We start from the raw sequence: 22292 nt of genomic DNA, 5'->3' as shown, positions 1-22292 counted from the left end.
GAGTTCTAGTTTGGTCTAGAATGGTTGCACTGCCTCTCTGAGACAAATGATGCAATCTTCTGAAGGGAAAGACTAGCTGCTGCTACGTTAGCATGCACAGGTACTTCATCCTTTGCTTGGGCATGAGACTTGACTTTTCCAAATTTCCCAAGATCCCCAGTTTGCAGCAAAATGAGAGTAGTCCATCTCGAACCAGAGAGAGTTGCTTTTCAGAAGGGGACAGGACCAGCAAGTTGTCAAGAAACCTCAACAGACATATCCCATTTGAGTGGGCCAAAGCTGAGACCATCTGAACACTCATGTGAACACTTGGGGAAAGGTGAACAATCCAAATCACAGGATTTTTTACTAGTACACTAACTCCTCAAGGATAAAGAGGAGGCCCATTCTGTAGTACTAAAGGACAAGTACTTGAAAACACAAGTCCTTCAGATCTACCAAAAGCAGGGCTTTGTTGGCTAGTAGATGATCCAAAGACCACTCGGTGCTCACTATCTGCAATGCTCTGCTTAGATTGTTGGCGAGCACATTCCTTTTGCCTGGAATGAAACGTGCCAATAGTGGTATCGAGTGAATCTCAACTCATCTCAGTATACTACTTGATGGGTTAGGTGCTGCAAAAAGGTACCTCCTTGTTTGTTGATGTAAGCCACTACTGTGGTGTTGTCGCTCATCACCACCACTGAGTGGCCTGCCAGGAACTGGCGGAACTGTTGAAGGGCCAGAATGATGGCCTTCATTTCTAAGAGATTTATGTGGAGATACTCTTCTGACTCTGACCAGAGGCCTGAGGTCGTGTGGTGCAGCAAGTGGGACTCCCACCCTTTTATAAGTGTCTGAGAACAGCATCAAATCTGGGGGGAGGACGAGAAGATCCACTCCCTTTTGTAGATTCTTGTCTGACACCCACCATTTGAGGTCCGTCTGTTCCGCTGATCCCATGGGGATCAGGATGTCCGTTGAGTCGAAAGATTGATTTTGCTGGGACCTGAGTCGGCACTGGAGAGATCAAATCCTGAGGCGACCGTTGGGAACTAGCCAGGCCAGAGATGAAATGTGGCCGAGAAGATGTAGCCACGTCTGAGCTGGAAGTTCTTCCCGTCTAAGAAGGGTCTTGCAACCTTTCTCAGCCTCATTATCCTGTCGTCTTATGGGAGGGTTTTGTGCAGATTGGTGTCTAATATCATGAGTAGGTATACCAGTCTCTATGTAGGAACCAGGGAGGTCTTTTCGAGGTTTACCATGATCCCCAGATCTTGGCAAACCCAAGTTCGCTAGGATTAGCCAGTCGTCCAGATAATGGAGGAGATAGATGCCAATCCTGTGTGCCCAAGATGACACTATGGCGAACATTCTGGTGAAGACTTTAAGTGCTGTGGAAAGACTGAAGCACAGCACCTTGAACTGGTATTTCCTGTTGTCTAGGCTGAATCTTAAGTACTTCCTTGAAGACGGGATCTGGAAGTACGCGTCCTTTAGGCCCGTGTGCAATTGAAGTCTCATGGTCTGACTGTGTCTGCTGTCTCCATGCTGAATGGAGTTTGTTTGACAAACTTGTTCAGAGCTAAGAGGTCGATGACGGGTCTCCAGCCTCCAGACACCTTTTTCACAAGAAAGAGTCAACTAAAGAAACCTGGGACTTGTCGAGGACCTCCTGGCAAACGCCCTTCTTCAACAGGGTCTGGACTTCTGCCCAGAGGGATAGCCACTTTGCTGATTGCATCACAAAGGAGTCTATTGATACTGGATTCCTGATCAGGTGAGAGAGATGTTGTGAACGGGACGCAATATCTTGAACGAATCACAGACATTCCCCAGGGTTCGGCCACGAGTTGCTTCCACCTGTCCCAGCAGCTTTGTAGGAATCCCCCCACTGGTGGACAAGTAGGGGGAATGCCTTTCCTAGCGTTCGCGGCCTTGGCCGCTCCGTCTAGGAAATTTTTCTACCCTAGAGGACTTGCTGCCTTTCCTTTCTTTGGTCAGAAAGGGCTTCTTAGACACTACTGTCTTCACTGCTGTCTTGTTTGTTGAGGTCTTAGCTGGATAGGACTGCTGAGAAGCTGGAGGTTTATAGGGCTTGGATGTCAAAGCCCTATGGAGGAGAGACTCCTGGTGGGAGTTCGTCCATCTCTCAGCAGCATGTTCCACGTCCTTTGGTCCAAAAAGGGAGGATCCCTCTAGAGAGGAGTTCCTGAGCCTAGCGATCCCAGCATTTGGGACCTGCTGATGGAATCTCTCAGACACAGCATCACGACATTTCAGGATGGTGTTCCCCTATAAGTTTGAGACTTGATGGGCGAGAAACTTGATGGTGCGAGTGCCTGAGAGAAGGAAAGTTTCCATAGCTTTCCTGGTACTTTCCTTGGAGAAATCCTCAGTTCGCACCAGGATTCCCAACCAAAGATCAAGCCATGAAGTAGCCTGCATGGCATACTTTGTGACCTTTTCCTGGTTAAGAATCTCAGCTGCCAAGAAGGTGACCTGACGGTCGGAGAGCCTCTCAAGAGGGACTTCCTTGGTGAGCTCTTCCAGAGAGTGATGGAGTAAAAGAGCTGGACGAGGCTCGTCCAAAACTTCAAAATACCTCCTCAGCTGGACGCGAGGAGGTGGGAGAAGCTTGGCAGTAGAGTCGGAACATTGAGAGGAGGAGAGCTCGGAGAGCTGTTGGCTGATCTTTGCCCAGGCACTCTTTAGCCCTTGAGGCCAGGACAAGGCTGCACTGGTCTTAGAAGGCTTCTGAGTGCCAAAGACACGATCTATGACCGTGTCTTTGCCCTCTCGTGGGGGTATCTATGAGTCGGTAAACCTGTTGAGTACCCTGATGAATGTCAGGACTTGCCAAAAGGCATGCACTGACTCTTTCTGCTCCCTCTCTGAAGTGGGATTAGCAGTGGTCACCTTCTTCCACCCAAGAGAGTTCCTCTCGGGGTGGGTTGTGAATATTCCTAGAGTGACTGGTAGTTCCTGAAGGCTTGGAGGTCCTTGAAGAAGACTTTGAAAGAGTCTTAGTCCTTTGATTCCTACCCAGGAAGGAGATAGGACTCTAGCATCGAAGGCCGGATGGAGTTGTCCTCCCTGATTTCTGTTGGTGGTGGAGAACTCCGTGCGAGGAAAATTTTCCTCCGAATGTGGAAGGGAGGAAATTCGAACCTCTCGAGACTCCCTCGGCAGAGGTGAGGCAGGAGAGTGCCCGGAGTGCGAGTCAGGAGAGACAGGCATCGGAGGCCTAACAGGAATCATTTTCACCCTAAGGGATGTTACTGTGTCTGAGACTCCTCTTTTTCTCTTCAAGGGCGAAGCAGCCAAGGTTTTTTGCCGGAGATCTGCTGGAGCCATCGGATGTTGAGAGGTTTCCGAAGAGCGAGATGATAACGCAGGCCCGAAGGCCTGTACAACTGCTCTGACCATGGCATTGAACCAAGGCTGTCTGCTGACGGTGGCACTGTCAGAGAGAGCTCCTGAAGAGAAAGGGATTAAAGAGTCCCTGTGAGGAGTCTTGACCGCTGGTTACAGTGGGTCCGCCCTTGAAGATGGAATCGTCGGAATCTTAAACCCTTCTGTGGAACCTCTTCCTCCTTTTCCTAGCGGCCATGCTGTAATGCGTTTGCGGGGAGGGGTAACCTGTCCTAAATTTTACCTTTCAGCTTTTTTTTTTTTTTACTATTGGGCAAGTGCGCAGGCACGTTGGCGAGTGCTGGCGCGTTGGCGAGTCGGAAAGCGTTCGTGTGCAGGAGAGCACTGGCGTGCAAGAAAGTGCAGTGCAAGAGAGCGGTGGTGAGTAGGCGAATGCTGGTGCGCAGGCGAGTGCTGGCGAGCAGGAGAACGCTGGTGCGCTAGAGAGCGCTGACGAGTTGAAGAGTACTGGAGCACAAGAAAGCGCTTTTGCCGAGGAGAGCGCTGATATGCAAGATAGCAGTGACGAGGTGGAGAGCGCAGAAGGGCTGTCACGCTGATGAGCGTAGGTGCATTGGCGAACATAGATCAGCTGGCGGGCGGCAAAAGCTGATGTTCTGAATGGCAAGAAGCGCAGGAGAAGCAAGGTGCGTTCTCGAGGGCAGTGAAGGCAAGTCAGGAACAGGATGTGCCCTTAGGAAGGGCTAATATCCACCGTGGGGGCGATCTACAGAAGAGTCCGGAGCAGGTTGGGGAACAGGCGAAGATCAAGGGCCATTAGACGACGGAAGAGGAGGCTCCTCTGCGGGGGAAGGCTGCGAAGACGAGGCTGAGGAGCCGAAGAGCCGCCTTTTCACCGATGGCAAAGGGTGACCTCTAGGGCGAAGTGGAGGGCAAGCTCTGTGAGATCGCTGACACCCTCTGGGGACCACTGGATCAGCAAGCTGAGTCTTAGAAGCAGCAGTCCTCTGTAGAGGAGTCTCTATGAATGAACTCCTCCTCCGAGGAGAAACACTCTCAGGAAAGACAGACGAGAGACATAGCTCTTCCCTTAAAGGGTGATCAGGAACGGGTGAAACCCAGTCAGCAGCAGCAGCAAAAGACGCCAAAGAACCAGGGGCGTCGGCAGCAGCAGCAGAAGCCGCTGTAGAGGCAGGTGCATCGGCAGCAGAAGACGCTTAAGACACCACTACGTCGACGAACGACAGAGGATCCACCTCAGAAGTTGATGAAGGCTGCACACTAGCACCACAGATGATGAACTGTAGCAAGGAGTCCTTGGAGGGCGGAACAGGAAGCCCCAAGGACGACCACACCTGAACAAAAGGAGAAAGACACATGGCCTCACCAGGGGAAGGAGGTGGGGCTACTTTGCTAGGAGAAGCAACACCATCTCTCGAATACTGGGGTTGACCAACAATTAAAGGTCCTATGCTACTACTCGATGGTCTCTCGGAAGAGGCCAATCAAGTAGGAACTTCGGAGGAAGGTCAGGAAACGGGAGAAGAAACCTTGGGTATTTTCCTAGAGACATATCCAGCTTTGACTTCTTTTTCTGCCGGCGTCCAAATCTTTCCCACCTCCCGACACTCACTACACTTATAATCTCTATCACACTGTTGACCTCTGCAGGAGGGAAAAAAGGTGTAACGATTGGTGTCCACGGCCAGCGTGAAGGTACCGCAGGGCCAGCCCTCAAGTCCAGGGTAGTTTCGCATGGTCGGCAAAAGTCAACACACACACACTAACAAAGAGAAAGCACAAACATACATACATACATATACAAAGGCACTTCCCCCAATTTTGGGGGGTAGCTGACATCAACAAATGAAAAAAAAACAAAATGGGGACCTCTACTCTCTACGCCCCTCCCACCCTGACAAGGGACTCAACCGAGCTCAGCTGGTACTGCTAGGGTGCCACAGCCCACCCTCCCACATTATCCACCACAGATGAAGCTTCATAATGCTGAATCCCCTACTGCTGCTACCTCCACGGTCATCTAAGCCACCGGAGGAAGCAGCAGGGCCTATCGGAACTGCGTCACAATCGCTCGCCATTCATTCCTATTTCTAGCACGCTCTCTTGCCTCTCTCACATCTATCCTCCTATCACCCAGACCTTTCTTCACTCCATCCATCCACCCAAACATGACAAAATCGTAGATAATTTGTATTTTTCCTAACTATACAAACCTTAGCTATTTAATAGGGGTATTACTTTCAGTGTATCTGAAATGACGAGCCATTAGAATTTTAACGAGGGTTTACTACCCCATCGCTAGTTAGCGGGGGTAGGGGAGGGTAGCTTGCTAAACTCCGCCTCACACACACCTGTGCTTGAGCTCACTTTGCTTGGAGGTAGGACTTCAAGGGGGATAGGGCTGGCGGCCAAGTTTGATTAAACAACAAAGGTTTGTATACTGTAGTTAGGAAAAATACAAATTATCTATGACTTTGTCATTTGTTCCGTAACTGACATACAAACCACACTATTTAACAGGGGTGACTCACCCATTAGGAAGGGTGGACGTCCCAGCCACTACAGTGAGCCCTCGTTTATCGCAGTAGATAGGGTCCAGACCCGACCGCGATAGGTGAAAATCCGCGAAGTAGTGACACCATATTTACGTATTTATTTAACATGTATATTCAGACTTTTAAAACCTTCCCTTGTACGTAGTACTGTTAACAAACTACCCTTTAATGTACAGAACACTTAATGCATGTACTACAGTACCCTAAACTAAAACAGGCACAAATATTAAAGGCAATTTTATATCATGCGTTTCCTAAACACGCCAAAAAGCACGATAAAAAATGGCAGCCAATGTTTTGTTTACGTTTATCTCTGATCATAATGAAGAAACAAACGCATTTACACATCTGTGTATATGTTAGTTTTTGCATCGATTATAATGATTATTCAGTACAGTATGTTGATTTTGTTATTACCAATGTTTTACTTAATTTTTCTTAGGACTTCCAAATGAAATGTTTTTCTTTATGACCCCGCCTGAAACGACGGCGTCATAAAGTACGCTCAGTAAACAAACGAAAGTATTTAACGCGCATGATGAAAGTGATAAATAATGATATTACAGTAAAAGCTTTTAGAAAATATGTTATTACAAATATTATTTACCGTATCTATATAAAATCATACATACGTAGCAAAGCAGGAAAACAATTTACGAGAGAGAGAGAGAGAGAGAGAGAGAGAGAGAGAGTTGTTTCACGTACGTAAATGTAAATTTTAAACAAAAAAATAGCCCCATTTCATATAAAATAGGTTATTACAAATATTTTACTTTATCATATTACAGTAGTCTGTATAATACTGTAAAGTTCAGTACAGTATGTTGTTGTTATAGTCGTGGCGATGAAATTCTCAGGAAACAAAAACACGGCATTCCATTACAACAGCTGATTCATCTCTCTCTCTCTCTCTCTCTCTCTCTCTCTCTCTCTCTCTCTCTCTCTCTCTCTCTCTCTTCGTGTTATACAATACTTACATATAGATGAAGAAACTAAAAGTAGTTTTCTTAGTGTCAATTAAATACGAAACGAAAAAATTATGCCGAGTTTACATCCATTTCAATCGTTGCTAAAAATACGGCATCCGATTTCATCAGCAAACCACTATTTTTTGGGAAACATCATTTTATTCTAGAAAATTGCTACTCCTTAAATAGTTCTTTGCACATTAAGAAAGCGTGTACTTTTGTTTTTAAATTTCGGGTGTGTTTTAAAAATCGAGTATTGTTGACTTCTTTTTGTTTTACTTTTGGCTGTGATTAGATCAGCTGACGTCTAGCTGCCGCTCTTGAGAGTGTACGAATACACTAACAAAGTATCGTTTATACCATTCATAACTTATTCAAACCGTCTACAGTATACAGTTGATATTACATGAGCACCAATGTGTTATAGCCTATAAATTTTTTTTGTTTATTACATTTAAAACAACACTCTCTCCCTCTCTCTCTCTCTCTCTCTCTCTCTCTCTCTCTCTCTCTCTCTCTCTCTCTCTCTCTCTCTCTCTCTCTCTGTGTGGGCTACTTTTCATTACCTCCCATTCCTTACCTCTCTCTATCTCTCTAACAAATGATATGTTTGTTGCTCCTCAAAGTTTCATTTATATTGAAAATCAATCATGATTCAATTTTCCTTACTTTCTCCAATCTCGCACCATCGGTCACATCGCGGTATTTTCAAAATTTCCGGAAAATCCGCGATATATGTATATACATGTGTTATGAAAAAAAGCCGCGGTGGTGAATCCGCGATGGTCGAACCGCGAAGTAGCGAGGGATCACTGTACTGGCTTTTGGCTTTGCCCGGGGGCTCGTTATTTAAGTGTGTCAGCACTCAAAAATAAGAGCCCCTGCACCTCGCTAGAACCTTACCGCGTAAGGACTGAGGCCTACACAAGCTGTGTGTGAAGGTATAATAAAGTGTGACCCGTCCTAGGAAGTTGACCTGTAGTCCTTTAGATGGAAACTTTAGGCTAGGACTTTCCCAATACCACCTCGTCAGGGTATGGGGACGTGTCAGTATTAGCTTAATACTAGGAACACAAGGAAACATGGTTTACCTGCAGTGGTTTGAGGTCAGCTGTGCAGAGAACCCAGGATGCTGCTTTCCCCAAGAGAGGGGAAGATGAAGAAAAGAATAAGGGCCAGACAAACCTTTTCATTCATGCAGACTAAAACCGGGTAACAATGCCCTCAACCTTCTGCTACTTGTCCAATAAGGAGCTTGAGGTTTTAAAACAACTGTTGTGCAGCCACCACAGGGCTGATAGAGAATGTATCGAGCCTCCTGTGGGTCACGTCTTGCAGGTAGTGGGCTATGAAGGTCGTCTGACGCTTCCACACCCCAGCTCGAAGTACCTGCGTCACTGAAAATTTCTTTTTGAAGGCCAAAGACGTAGCTACGCCCCTGACATCATGTGCTCTAGGCAACGTGACGGAGAAGGGTCTGCATTCAGGGACAGATGGATCACTCTACGAATCCATGCTGAGATGGTGTTCTTGGTGACCCTCCTCTTTGTCCTCCCTGTGCTAACAAACAACGCTTGCACCTGAGGACGGACTGCAGCCGTTCTTTTGAGATATAGCCTCAAACTCCTTACTGGGCACAGTAGGAGATGGTCTGGGTCATCTGTTACAGAACGGAGACTCGAAATCTGGAAGGAGTCGAACCGAGGGTCCGCTACCCCCGGATTCTGAGTCTTAGCAATAAACTCAGGGACGAATTTGAACGTTATCTCCCCTCCTCCCCTTGAATGGGCGATGTCAAACGAGAGACCATGAAGTTCACTCACTCGCTTGGCCGAAGCCAAAGCTAGCAGGAACACCGTCTTCCTAGTTAGGTGGCGATCTGAATCCTGGCGTAATGGTTCATAGGGAGGTCTCTTAAGAGACCTGAGAACTTGAACCACGTTCCATGGAGGAGGTCTCACTTCCGACTGAGGGCAGGTAAGTTCGTAACTTCTAGAGTAGGGAAAGTTCCAGCGAAGAAGAAATGTCCACTCCTTTGAGCCTGAAGGCTAGACTTAAGGCCGAGCGATAGCCTTTCACCGCCGAGACTGAAAGGCGCAATTCCTCCCGCAAATGCACGAGGAACTTCGCTATTGTTGGAATAGTGGCATCGAGTGGAGAGATACCCCTTCCACGACACCAACCATAGAAGACTTTCCACTTTGCCTGGTAGACAGATGAGGATGACTTTCGCAGAAGTCCAGACATCCTGATCGCAACTTGTTGCAAAAATCCTCTCTCAGCAAGGAGATGCTGGATAGTCTCCAGGCGTGAAGTCGTAGCGAAGCTACGGCTTTGTGGAAGATGTTGGCATGTGGTTGTTTGAGTAGATCGTTTCGCGGAAGGAGTTTTCTCGTAAGTTCTGGAAACCATTCCGCGTGATGCCATAGCAGAGCTATGAGGGTCATTGGAAAATTGACCGATATTCTGGTCTTGTTGAGCACCCTCCTCATCAGACAGAAAGGGGGGAAAGGCGTAAACGTGATGTTGTCCCACCGTTGTTGGAAGGCATCTTGCCAGAGAGCCTTGGGATCTGGGACTGGGGAGCAGTACAGCAGAAGCTTGAAGTTCAGAGCTGTTGCGAACAGATCCACAGTCGGGGAACCCCAAAAAGTCTGGACTTTGTTGGCTACTAGATGATCCAAAGACTACTCGTTACTCACTATCTCACACGCTCTGCTCAGATTGTCGGCGAGCACATTCCTCTTGCCTGGAATGAAAAGTGCCGATAGTGGAATCGAGCAGACTTCGGTCCATCTCAGTATCTCTGCTGCAAGATGGGATAGCTGCTTCAAAAAGGTACCTCCTTGCTTGTTGATGTAAGCCACTACTGTGGTGTTGTCGCTCATCACCACTATAGAGTGACCCGCCAGGTATTTTTGGAATTGCTGAAGGGCTAAGAAAACAGCCTTCATCTCTAGAAGATTTATATGGAGGCACTTTTCTGATTCTGACCACAGGCATGAGGTCCTGTGGTGCAGTACGTGGGCCCCCCCACCCATTCTTTGAGGCATCCGAAAACAGCATCAAATCCGGGGGGAGGACGAAAAGATCCACTCCTCTTTGTAGGTTCTCGTCTGTCACCCACCATTGGAGGTCTGTCTGTTCTGCAGGTCCCATACGGATCATGACGTCCGGGGGAATCGTACCCTTGATTCCACCGGGACTTGAGTCGCCACTGGAGGGAACTCATCCTGAGGCGACCGTTGGGATGTAGAAGTGCCAAAGATGAGAGGTGACCAAGGAGACGTAACCACGATTGGGCTGGTAGCTCTTCTCGTCTGAGAAAGGGGCTTGCGACCTTCCTCAGCCTTGCTATTCTGTCGTCTGATGGGAAGGCTTTGTGGAGATTGTTGTCTATAATCATGTCTAAGTATACCAGTCTTTGAGTGGGAAGCAGAGAGGACTTCTTGAGATTTACCATGATCCCCAGATCCTGGCAAAGTCCCTGAAGTTTGTCACGGTGTTGAAGAAGGGATGACACCAAGTCTGCTGGGATCAGCCAGTCATCCAGATAACAGAGGAGACAGATGCCGGTCCTGTGTGCCCATGATGATATTAGGGTAAACACTCTGGTGAAAACCTGTGGTGCTGTGGAGAGACTGAAACACAGCACCTTAAACTGGTAGATCTTGTTGTCTAGGCTGAAACTTATGTACTTCCTTGAAGACGAATGGACTGGGATCTGGAAGTACGCATCCTTCAGATCCAGTGTACACATGAAGTCTTGTAGTCCCACTGCAAGTCTGACCGTGTCTGCGGTCTCCATGCTAAACGGAGTTTGTTTGACAAACTTGTTCAGAGCTGAGAGGTCGATGACTGGTCTCCAGCCTCCAGACGCCTTCTTTACAAGATAGAGTCGACTGAAGAAGCCTGGGGACCTGTCGAAGATCTCTTGGAGAGCGCCCTTCAACAGGGTCTGGACTTCTGCCCGAAGGGCTTGCCCCCTTGCTGATCCCATGGCAAGGGAGCTAAATGACACTGGATTCGTCGTCAGGGGAGGTAGAGATGTGAACGGGACGCGATATCCCTGACTGATTACGGAAATCGTCCAGGAATCGGCCCCGAGTTGCTGCCACCTGTCTGCGCAACTTTGTAGGCATCCCCCCACTGGTGGACATGCAGGGGGACTGCCAATCCTAGCGTTTGCAGCCTCGGCTGCTACCTCTGGATTTTTCTCTCCCCTGGAGGACTTTTTGCCTTTCCTGTCCTTGACAGGAAAGGGTTTAGACACCACTGCCTTCGCTGCCGTTGTCGGTTTCGTGGTCTTGGTAGGACGGGACTGCTGGGGCGCTGGAGGCTTATAGGGCTTGGATGTCAAAGACCTATGTAGGAGGGAGTCTTGTTGGGACTTCCTCCACCTCTCAGCAGCATGTTCCACGTCTTTAGGCTCAAACAGGTTCGTTCCTTCCACGGAAGAATGCCTGAGCCTGCTTATCTCGGTGCTAGGAACCTTCTGATGGAACCTCTCGGCCACTGCATCCCGACGTTTCAGGATGGTGTTCGCCCACAAGTTCGAGACTTGGTGGGCCAGAAACTCAATTGTACGAGTGCCTGAGAAGAGGAACGTCTCCAAAGCTTTCCTGGTACGTTCTTTGGAGAAATCCTCTGCACGTATCAGGATACCTAAGGTCCCTAACCAGATATCCAGCCAAGAAGTGGCTTGCATAGCACACTTCGCAACATTCTCCTGATTAAGGATCACAGTCGCCGAGAATGAGACCTGCCGGTTGGAGTCTCTCTCATGAGGGACTCCCTGGTAAGCTTTTCCTAAGAATGGTGAAGAGGAAGAGCTAAACAAGGCTCCTCTAAGATCTCGAAGTACCTCCTCTGCTGTACACGAGGAGGTGGGAGAAGCTTGTTGCCGGAACTGGATCGGTTGGAGGAGGCTAACTCAGAGAGCTGGACCGCGATCTTGTCCCTGGTACTCTTAACCCCCTGAGACCAGGGCAGAGCCGCACTGGCCTTAGAAGGTTTTTGAGTTCCAAATACTCGGTCCAAGACCGTGTCTTTGCCCTCTCGAGGGGGAATCTCTGGGTCGGTAAACCCATTGAGAGTCCTCATAAGAGTCAGAACCTGCCAAAATGCCTGTTCTGACTCCTGTAGCTCTCCTCCGGATGTTGGACTCGTAGCGAAGTCTCCTGTCCCCAAAGGCTCTTCTTGGGGAGAAACGCGGACGTTCTCCGAGTGACTAGCTGGCTCCGTCCTAAGTCTCGTCGAGGATTTTGGTACTCTCTTAGAGTCCTTCGACTCCCTCCTGGGTGGGATGCAGGACTCCAACAACGACGGAGGCAAGTTCTTCTCCACCCCTACCAGGGAAGACTTTTCAGCGCGAGGTAGGGTTTCCCTCATTGGTGCAATGGGGGAACGTCTCACCTCACGTGACTCCCGAGGACAGGAAATCATCGTCCGATAGGGAGGGAGAAAAAGTCTGGGGGGGAGGGAGGAAACCTGCCTCGAGGGCTTACGAGGAGACAGCTTAGTTCTTGGAGAAGTCACCGTGTCCAAAACTCCTCTTTTTCTCTTCAGAGGGGTAGATGCAGCCAAGGATTTGTGGCCCAATTCAGAGAGACCAGGCTTGAAAGCCTGTATAACCGCTATGACTAGTGCCCCAAACCATGGCTGCTGGCTGACACTCCCTCTGGAGGGACAGATCCCTGGGAGGAGTTTCCATAGGGGGGTTTGCCTGGAAAGAAAAAGAAGAAGAAATGTTCCTGGACCTTTCTGGATGCTTCCCTTCTACTGGCGAGCGCGCTGTTCTGCGCTTGCGGGGAGGGAAATGTGGCGATGGCGACCTTGCCATACGTTGTCCTGCAGCCTCGCGCGCGGGAGGGTATTGGCGCTCGCGCGGGGGAGTGCGTTGGCGCTCCCGCGATGGGGAAAACCTGGGGTCGCGCGATGGAGAAAACCTGGGGTCGCGCGATGGGGAAAACCTGGGGTCGCGCGATGGGGAAAACCTGGGGTTGCGCGATGGGGAAAACCTGGGGTCGCGCGATGGGGAAAACCTGGGGTCGCGCGATGGGGAAAACCTGGGGTCGCGCGATGGGGAATACGTGGGGTCACGCGCGGGAGACTGCTGGTGCGCGCGGGAGACTGCTGGCGCGCGCGGGGGACTGCTGATGCGCGTGCGTGCGTGCGGGCGATTGCGAGGGCACGCTGGCGAGCGATGGCGTGTAGAAGCGTGCGCTGGAGAGACAGGAGAGTTCGCAGGAGGCTGATTGTGCACTCGCGCACACGGGTGAATGTTCGCGCGCAGGATCAGGAGTTGGACCCGTAGGCGTGAAGGCAAGAGATTGCGCGCCCCAGAGGATGTCGTAGGGCGTGCACGTGCAGGAGATATCCCTTGCGCGCGGCCGAGCAGTTGGAACCTGTGTGTGTGGGCGCGCATCTTGTGTGTGCATGTCAGGAAGGTGGCGCGTAACTGCTGGAGGAGAAGGGCATGGGAGCGCAAGGCGCGCGCGTGTATCCTCGTAGGCGCGGGCAGGTGATCGCGCGCAATCACGCGCTGGCGAGGGATGGCGCGCAGGAGATAGCAGGCGGCGTGTTGGCGAGCGCTGAAGTGTAGGTGAAGTCCTAGACTTCCCTACAGTCCCCTGATCCGAAGATCGTGGGCGCGCAGGAGAGATGGCAGTACGTGGTCGCTGGCGCGCAGGAGATCGTTGGCGCGCAGATAAACATGGCGCGTAAGGGACGTGTGCACGTGATGGCACGTACGCCTTTGTTGCCCAGAAAGGACCGTTGCCTGACTATGATAGACAGGGTTCGTTGGCGCGTAAAGCGCATCAGCTGCCAGGAACGGCGACGGCAGGTCAGCAGGTCTGACGGGTGGAAGGTCGATGTGCCCTTTGAAAGGACGACCTTCCACCGAAGGGGATCGCGAACGATACGCAGAGAGGTCCAGGACCGTAGCAGGAACAGTCGGAGATCTTTGACGAGGCTCCTCTGCGGCGGACTGCAACGACGATGATGAACCGAAGAGGCGCCTCCTCACCGCTTTATAAGGTGAAGGAAGGCCTCTCCGGCGAAGAGGAAGGCAAGCCTTGCGACGTATATGCCCTCTGGGGGCCGTTGGATCAGCAAGCTGACCATCAGCAGTTCTCCAAAGAGGAGTCTCTGTGAGTGAACTCCCCCAATGGAGAGAATCACCAGCAGGAGAGACTGTTGGACTTAGTTTCTCCCTCGTTGGTTGAGCAGGAACGGGAGAAACTAAGCCTTCAGCTACTGCGGGATGAGAAGAGGCAGAGGTATTAGGAGATACCGCATTGGATACCTCTGACACCACAACGTCGACAATAGACAGAGGATCAACCTCTGACAAAGTCGGCGATTGCTTGACAGCGGCACCCAATCGGATGATGTCAAGAAGCGCTTCCTTGGAGGGCAAACCCTCGAGCCCCAAAGCTAAAACAAATTTGTTAAAAGTTAAATCCTCCCCAGGGGGAGAGGTGGAGCTGCCTTGCGAGGGGAGGCAACACCATTTCTCGAACCACGAGTTCGGGAAACAGAACCACGGTCTACGCTACTACTCGACGGTCTCTTGAAAGAGACCGATCGAGTGGGAGCTTCGGAGGAGGTTTGGGCAACGGAAGAAGAGTCCTTGGGATTTTCTCCTTTCAAAGAAATCTTCGAAGGAGAAATATCCTGCCTGGACTTCCTCTTACGTCGCCGAGAAAACCTCTCCCACTGGGAGGTAGACCACTCCCTACACACCCTTCCAAATTCTGTCACTAGTCGGTCAAGCTTCTCTTCTGTGTCTGCAACCAGTACAGTATCATCCGCAAACAACAACTGATTTACCTCCCATTCATGGTCATTCTCGTCTATCAGTTTTGATCCTCGTCCAAGCACTCGAGCATTCACCTCTCTCACCACTCCATCAACATACAAGTTAAACAACCACGGTGACATCACACATCTCTGTCTCAGCCCCACTCTCACCGAAAATCAATCACTCACTTCATTTCCTATCCTAACACATGCTTTACTACCTTTGTAGAAACTTTTCACTGCTTGCAACAACCTTCCACCAACTCCATATAACCTCATCACATTCCACATTGCTTCCCTATCAACTCTATCATACACTTTCTCCAGATCCATAAACGCAACATACACCTCCTTACCTTTTGCTAAATATTTCTCGCATATCTGCCTAACTGTAAAAATCTGATTCATACAACCCCTACCTCTTCTAAAACCACCCTGTACTTCTAAGATTGCATTCTCTGTTTTATCCTTAATCCTATTAATCATTACTCTACCCTACACTTTTCCAACTACACTCAACAAACTAATACCTCTTGAATTACAACACTCATGCCAATTAATGGTAGTCCAAAGTAGGCGAGGATGAAGAACGGCAACGACCGTTCACCATCTGAGCCATAAGCAAAGTGAGCTAAATCACAGGAGCAGGAGCGGTAGCAAGCTAACCCCCCTACCCCCATTAACTAGCGGAATGGGTAGTTAACTCTCGCTAAAGTTTTAATGGCTCGTCCTTTCAGCTTCGCCAAATGTAATAACCCCTAATAAATAGCGTAGGTTTGTATTCAGGTTACGGAACAAATTCCTTTTTACCTCTACCACGCTCCTGAGAATAGCGCCAACGTTATCCCAGCGTGTCGTAAGAGGCGACTGAAAGGGACGGGACAAGGGGGCTGGGAACTCCCTCTCCTGTATCTACATCCTGTGAGACATCGACAAAGAGATGGAGCTGGGGGGAGAGTGACTACTCCCCGCACTCTAGTTTTGGGATGTTTGAATGTGCGTGGATGTAGTAGGATAGAGAGTAAAAGATGTGAAATTGGAAGTATGTTTAGGAATAGAAGGATGGATGTATTGGCCTTGTGTTAGACGAAGATGAAAGGAAAGGGTGAAGTGATGTTTGGTGAAATGTCTGGTAAAGTGTCTGGGATTGAAAGGGGAAGAGCGAGAGAGGGTGTGGCTTTATTGCTGAGTGAATGGATGACAGGTAAAGTAGTGGAATGGAAGGAGATATCATCTAGGTTAATGTGGGTAAGGGTTAGGTTGGGTAAGGAATGTTGGGCGTTTGTCAGTGCGTATGGGCCAGGTAGTGAGAAAAGTGAAGAAGAGCGGAATGAGTTCTGGAATGAATTAACTAGGTGTGTAGAAGGACTGGGTAGAAGGAATTGTGTAGTTGTCATGGGTGATTTAAATGCTAGAGTGGGCGTTGGAGAGGTAGAAGGTGTCATTGGGAAGTATGGCGTACCAGGTGAAAATGAGAGTGGTGAGAGACTGGTAGATATGTGTGTTGAGCAAGAGATGGTGATAAGTACTGTAATAGCTTTTTCAAAAAGATAAAAATAAGTATACATGGGTAAGAGAGGCAAATGGAAGAGTAGTAGAAAGGGCATTAATGGATTGTGTGTTGATAACTAAAAGAATGTTTGGAAGATTGAAAGACGTGCACGTGTTTAGGGGTATGGCTAACGGTATGTCTGATCATTTTTTGGTGGAAGGAAAATTAGTTGTAGCAAAAGAGTGGGGGAATAGAGTAGGTGGATGTAAAAGGGAGCTAGTGAGGGTTGAAGAGCTAATAAAACCGGGGGTAAAAAGTAAATATCAGGAAAGGTTGAAAATGGCATATGATGAGGTGAGAGTAAGAGAAACATGATATTTTAATTATAAAATAAATTTTTGAATATACTTACCCGGTGAATATATAATAGCTGCAACTCTGCGGCTCGACAGAAAACACACTCAAAAAACTCGCGAGCGATCGCTATGAAGGTTGCGGGTGTGCCCACCAGCGCCAACTGTCGGCCAGATACCACTCTTGCATGTAAACAAACCCTTCAATTCTTCTCGTCCCGCTGCGTCTCTATTGGGGAGGAAGGGAGGGTCTTTAATTTATATATTCACCGGGTAAGTATATTCAAAAATTTATTTTATAATTAAAATATCATTTTTAAATATTTAACTTAGCCGGTGAATATATAATAGCTGATTCACACCCACGGCGGTGGGTAGAGACCAGAGTTAATTAAGTTTACAGCGTATAAGCTAAGAGTTTTTTTGACAGTTATCAATATAACAAAACCAAAATATATAGGTACCTGGTAAGGAAGTTGACTTAGACGATTACTCTGCCTTGTAAGTCTGTCTTCCTCACGGAGCCCAGCGATCCTCTTAGGATGCTGAAAGACTCCCAGGAGCTGAAGTATCAAGGGCTGCAACCCATACAACAGGACCTCATCAAACCCCTAATCTGGGCGCTCTCAAGAAATGACTTTGACCACCCGCCAAATCAACCAGGATGCGAAAGGCTTCTTAGCCTTTCGTACAACCCATAAAACAATATTAAAAACATTTCAAGAGACAGATTAAAAAGGATATTGGAATTAGGGAAGTGTAGTGGTAGAACCCTCACCCACTACTGCACTCGCTGCTACGAATGGACCCAGTGTGTAGCAGTCCTCGTAAAGAGTCTGGACATCTTTCAAGTAAAATGACGCGAACACTGACTTGCTTCTCCAAAAGGTCGCGTCCATGATACTTTGCAGAGATCTATTTTGCTTGAAGGCCACGGAGGTTGCTATAGCTCTAATCTCGTGCGTCTTAACCTTAAGCAAAGATCGGTCTTCCTCACTCAAGAGGGAATGGGCTTCTCGTATTAATAATCTGATAAAATATGACAAAGCATTCTTTGACATGGGTAAGGATGGTTTCTTAACCGAACACCATAACGCTTCAGATTTACCTCGTAAAGGTTTAGTACGAGCTAAATAGAACTTAAGAGCTCTAACTGGACATAATACTCTCTCTAGTTCGTTGCCTACGATCTCTGATAAGCAAGGAATATCAAAAGATTTAGGCCAAGGACGAGAAGGCAGTTCATTCTTGGCCAGGAAACCAAGTTGAAGAGAACAAGTGGCTTTTTCTGTAGAAAAACCGATGTTCTTGCTGAAGGCATGAAGCTCACTGACTCTTTTAGCCGAGGCCAAGCACACTAGGAAAAGAGTCTTAAGAGTGAGATCCTTCAGGGAGGCTGAATGTAAAGGCTCAAACCTGTCTGACATGAGGAACCTTAGGACCACGTCTAAGTTCCATCCAGGAGTAGCCAAACGACGTTCCTTAGAAGTCTCAAAAGACTTAAGGAGATCTTGTAGATCTTTATCGTTGGAAAGATCTAAGCCTCTATGCCGGAAGACCGAAGCCAACATGCTCCTGTAGCCCTTGATCGTGGAAGCTGAAAGGGAGCGAACCTTTCTCAGGTATAAGAGAAAATCAGCGATTTGGGCTACAGAGGTACTGGACGAGGATACAGATACTGACTTGCACCAGTCTCGGAAGATTTCCCACTTCGATTGGTATACTCTAATGGTAGAAGCTCTCCTCGCTCTTGCAATCGCACTGGCTGCCTCCTTCGAAAAGCCTCTAGCTCTAGAGAGTCTTTCGATAGTCTGAAGGCAGTCAGACGAAGAGCGTGGAGGCCTTGGTGTACCTTTTTCACGTGGGGCTGACGTAACAGGTCTACTCTTAGAGGAAGACTTCTTGGAAAGTCTACCAGCCATCGAAGTACCTCGGTGAACCACTCTCTCGCGGGCCAGAGGGGAGCAACTAACGTCAACCTTGTCCCTTCGTGAGAGGCGAATTTCTGCAGTACCTTGTTGACAATCTTGAATGGTGGGAATGCATATAGGTCTAGGTGAGACCAATCTAGGAAAAAAGCGTCTATATGTATTGCTGCTGGGTCTGGGACTGGAGAGCAATAGATTGGAAGCCTCTTGGTCATCGAGGTTGCAAAGAGGTCTATGGTGGGTTGACCCCATATCGCCCAAAGCCTCTTGCACACGTCCTTGTGGAGGGTCCATTCTGTAGGAACTACCTGACCCTTCCGACTGAGGCAATCTGCTAAGACGTTCAAGTCGCCCTGGATAAACCTCGTTACCAGGGAGATGCCTCGATCTCTTGACCAAATGAGCAGGTCCCTTGCGATCTCGTACAGTGTCAGGGAGTGGGTGCCTCCTTGCTTGGAAATGTAAGCCAAGGCTGTGGTATTGTCCGAGTTGATCTCCACCACTTTGTTTCGAAGGAGACTCTCGAAGTTCATCAAGGCCAGGTGGACTGCCAAAAGCTCCTTGCCGTTGATGTGCATGCTCCTCTGACTTGAGGTCCACAGACCTGAGCATTCCCGACCGTCCAGGGTCGCACCCCAACCCAAATCCGATGCGTCTGAGAATAGAACGTGGTTTGGTTTCTGAACTGCTAGGGGAAGTCCCTCTCTTAGACTGATATTGTCTTTCCACCAATTCAGGCATGCCTTTACTGTTTCGGAAATCGGGATTGAGACCGCCTCTAGCGTCTTGTCCTTTTTCCAGTGAAAAGCTAGATGGAACTGGAGAGGTCGGAGGTGTAGCCTTCCTAGCGAGACAAACTGCTCCAGGGATGATAGAGTTCCTACTAGACTCATCCAATTCCTGACTGAGCAACGTTCTCTCTTCAACATCCGTTGGATTACGAGCAGGGCTTGATCTATTCGGGGGGCAGACGGAAAAGCCCGAAAAACTGGACTGCGAATCTCCATCCCTAGATACAGTATAGTTTGGGATGGAATCAGCTGTGACTTTTCCATGTTGACCAAAAGTCCCAATTCCTTGGTCAGATCCAATGTCCAATTGAGATCCTTCAGACAGCGATGACTGGACGAGGCTCTGAGTAGCCAGTCGTCCAAGTAAAGGGAGGCTCGGATTCCCGATAAATGGAGGAATTTTGTCACATTTCTCATAAGCCTTGTAAACACGAGAGGAGCAGGACTTAGGCCAAAGCACAGGGCCCGAAACTGGTACACCACATTGTCGAAAACAAACCTCAGAAAAGGTTGGGAATCTGAGTGAATGGGGATGTGGAAGTATGCGTCTCTTAGGTCGAGAGAGACCATCCAGTCTCCCTTTCTGACCGCTGCTAAGACTGATTTTGTGGTCTCCATGGTGAACTTTGTCTTCGTGACAAAGACGTTCAGAGCACTGACGTCTAGCACCGGTCTCCAACCTCCTGTCTTCTTCGGTACTAGGAAGAGGCGGTTGTAAAACCCCGGTGATTGAAGGTCCGAGACTTTCACCACCGCTCCCTTCTCTAGCAAAAGAGACACTTCTAGTTTCAGGGCTTGTCTCTTTGATTCCTCTCAGTAATTGGGAGAGAGATCGATGGGGGAAGTCGCTAGAGGAGGTTTGTGTACAAATGGAATTTTGTACCCCTCTCTGAGCAACCTCACAGACTGTTGGTCTGCGCCTCTCTTCTCCCAGGCTCGCCAGAAGTTCTTGAGTCTGGCACCTACTGCTGTCTGAAGCTGCGGGCAGTCAGACTCTGCCACGTGAGGACTTGGCTCCTTTCCTCTTTCCTCTCTTTCCTTCGGCACGAGTACCTCCCCTGCTGGGAGCTCTGCCACGAAAGGGCGGAATAAACCTGGACGCTGGAGTGTCTATCCTTGGTCTTGCAGAAAAGGAAGTCGAAGGAGTCCCTTTGCGAGCAGAGGACGCTACCAAGTCATGGGTGTCCTTCTGCACGAGTGACAAAGCTATGTCCTTAACCAAAAGTTCAGGGAACAAAAACTTCGATAAGGGGGCAAGAGTAGCTCAGATCTTTGACAGGGAGTAACTCCTGCCGACAGAAAAGAGCAAAGAGACTCTCGCTTCTTAAGGACTCCTGAAGTAAACGAGGAGGAGAGCTCATTGGATCCATCGCGGATGGCTTTATCCATGCAGGACATAATGAGTAAGGAGACATCTCTATCAGCCGATGAGATTTTCCTACTTAAGGCTCCCAAACACCAGTCAAGGAAGTTGAAAACTTCAAAAGCTCTAAAATTGCCTTTCAGCAGATGGTCAAGGTCCGAGGATGACCAACTAATCTTCGAGCGTCTCATGGCTAGGCGGCGGGGAGAGTCTACAAGGCTTGAGAAGTCGCCCTGGGCAGAGGCAGGGACTCCCAAGCCGAGAACTTCTCCCGTGGCATACCAGACGCTCGATCTAGACGAGAGTTTAGATGGGGGGAAGGCAAAGGACGTCTTCCCTAAACTCCTCTTGGTTTCCAACCAATCGCCTAAAAGCCGTAAAGCTCTCTAGGACGAGCGAGAGAGTACAAGTTTTGTAAAGTCTGGCATGTCAGCAGGTACGCCTAAAACAAACTCAGACGGCGGCGAACGAGGAGCAACAGAGACAAAGTGTTCGGGAAACAACTCTTTAAAAATCAACATGACTTTCTTAAAGTCCATAGATGGCGGAACTGTTCTTGGTTCATCAATATCTGAAGGATGATCCTCAGGCTGAGGGTCAGCAACGTCCTCATCCGAAAGTTCCTCATCTGACAACTGATGAGAAACAAGCAAAGGGGTTGGCAATGCTTGACACGCAGCGTCCACCCGCACTGGTGCATAAGTGGCGGACCAGGACGCAGCGTCCTGTAACTGCTTGACAGTCTGGGAACTGTCAACAACAACAGGTGCGTGAGGACGCACAGCGTCCACCCGAGACTGCTTAGACCGCCTAGTCTGAGCAGTCAAAACAACTCTAGATTGAGGAAGTTGACGCTCAGCGTCAAAACAAGTCAACTCCGATGGTTGGCGAACGTCCTGAACGTCACCAGGCGCATCAGCAAGTTGCCTAACGTCCAAATGCGGCTGAAAATCCACACGAGATCGCATCGAATGTGGTTCTACACCAACTGCTTGACGTGACTTGGCTACACCAGCGTCAACAGGACGCACAAATGAACGTTTGGGTGGCTGAAGGCCAGGATCTCGATGAGATAAACGGCTAGGCTCAACGGAAACCTTATCGGCATTGTAGTCTTCCATAAGGGACGCAAGCTTAGACTGCATGTCCTGCAGTATAACCCATTTTGGGTCCACGGGAATGGGTGCGGTAACCGACGGGGTTAGCGTCTGAGACGGCACAACTTTGCCTTGCTTAGGCGGCGAGCAGTCATCCGATGACTGCAACGGGTCCGAACTGTCCCAATGACTACATCCAGGATGTTGGACCTGTCCTGAAGGGACCGACTTCCGTTTAAGAGGCCTAGAAACCTTGCTCCACGGTTTCTTGCGTGAAAAGCCTTCGGAAGACAAGGAGAAAATGGGCACTCTCGTCTTATGGTAGGGGCGATCTTGGTGAGATAAGCCTGATACCATAGAGGGAACGTCTGTTCGCTGATCAAGGCCTCTCGAACCCATAAGTCGTACGACATTACTTCTCCCCTAGGCTTGGGAGCTTGCAAGAGGTCCCGGACTAGGTGAACGACAGGCACGAACAGACGAACCCTCGGTCGCAACACTGTTCACAACACTTTGCGCACTAATCACTTTCCCACTTTCCGCCGTGGCACTATGACACTTAAG

General features: G+C 49.1%; 1 protein-coding gene across 4 annotated transcripts in view; it reads right to left on the bottom strand.

Moving 5' to 3' along the window:
• The window catches only part of botv (exostosin like glycosyltransferase 3), a 449715-nt gene that overhangs the window by 413106 nt on the left and 14317 nt on the right, over window positions 1-22292 (bottom strand). The gene's annotated exons all lie outside the window — the stretch shown is intronic.

The sequence above is a fragment of the Palaemon carinicauda genome, chromosome 13 (genome assembly GCF_036898095.1).
Source record: "Palaemon carinicauda isolate YSFRI2023 chromosome 13, ASM3689809v2, whole genome shotgun sequence".
In the NCBI taxonomy this organism is placed as follows: domain Eukaryota; kingdom Metazoa; phylum Arthropoda; class Malacostraca; order Decapoda; family Palaemonidae; genus Palaemon; species Palaemon carinicauda.
This window is presented reverse-complemented; position numbering and strand designations above follow the sequence as displayed.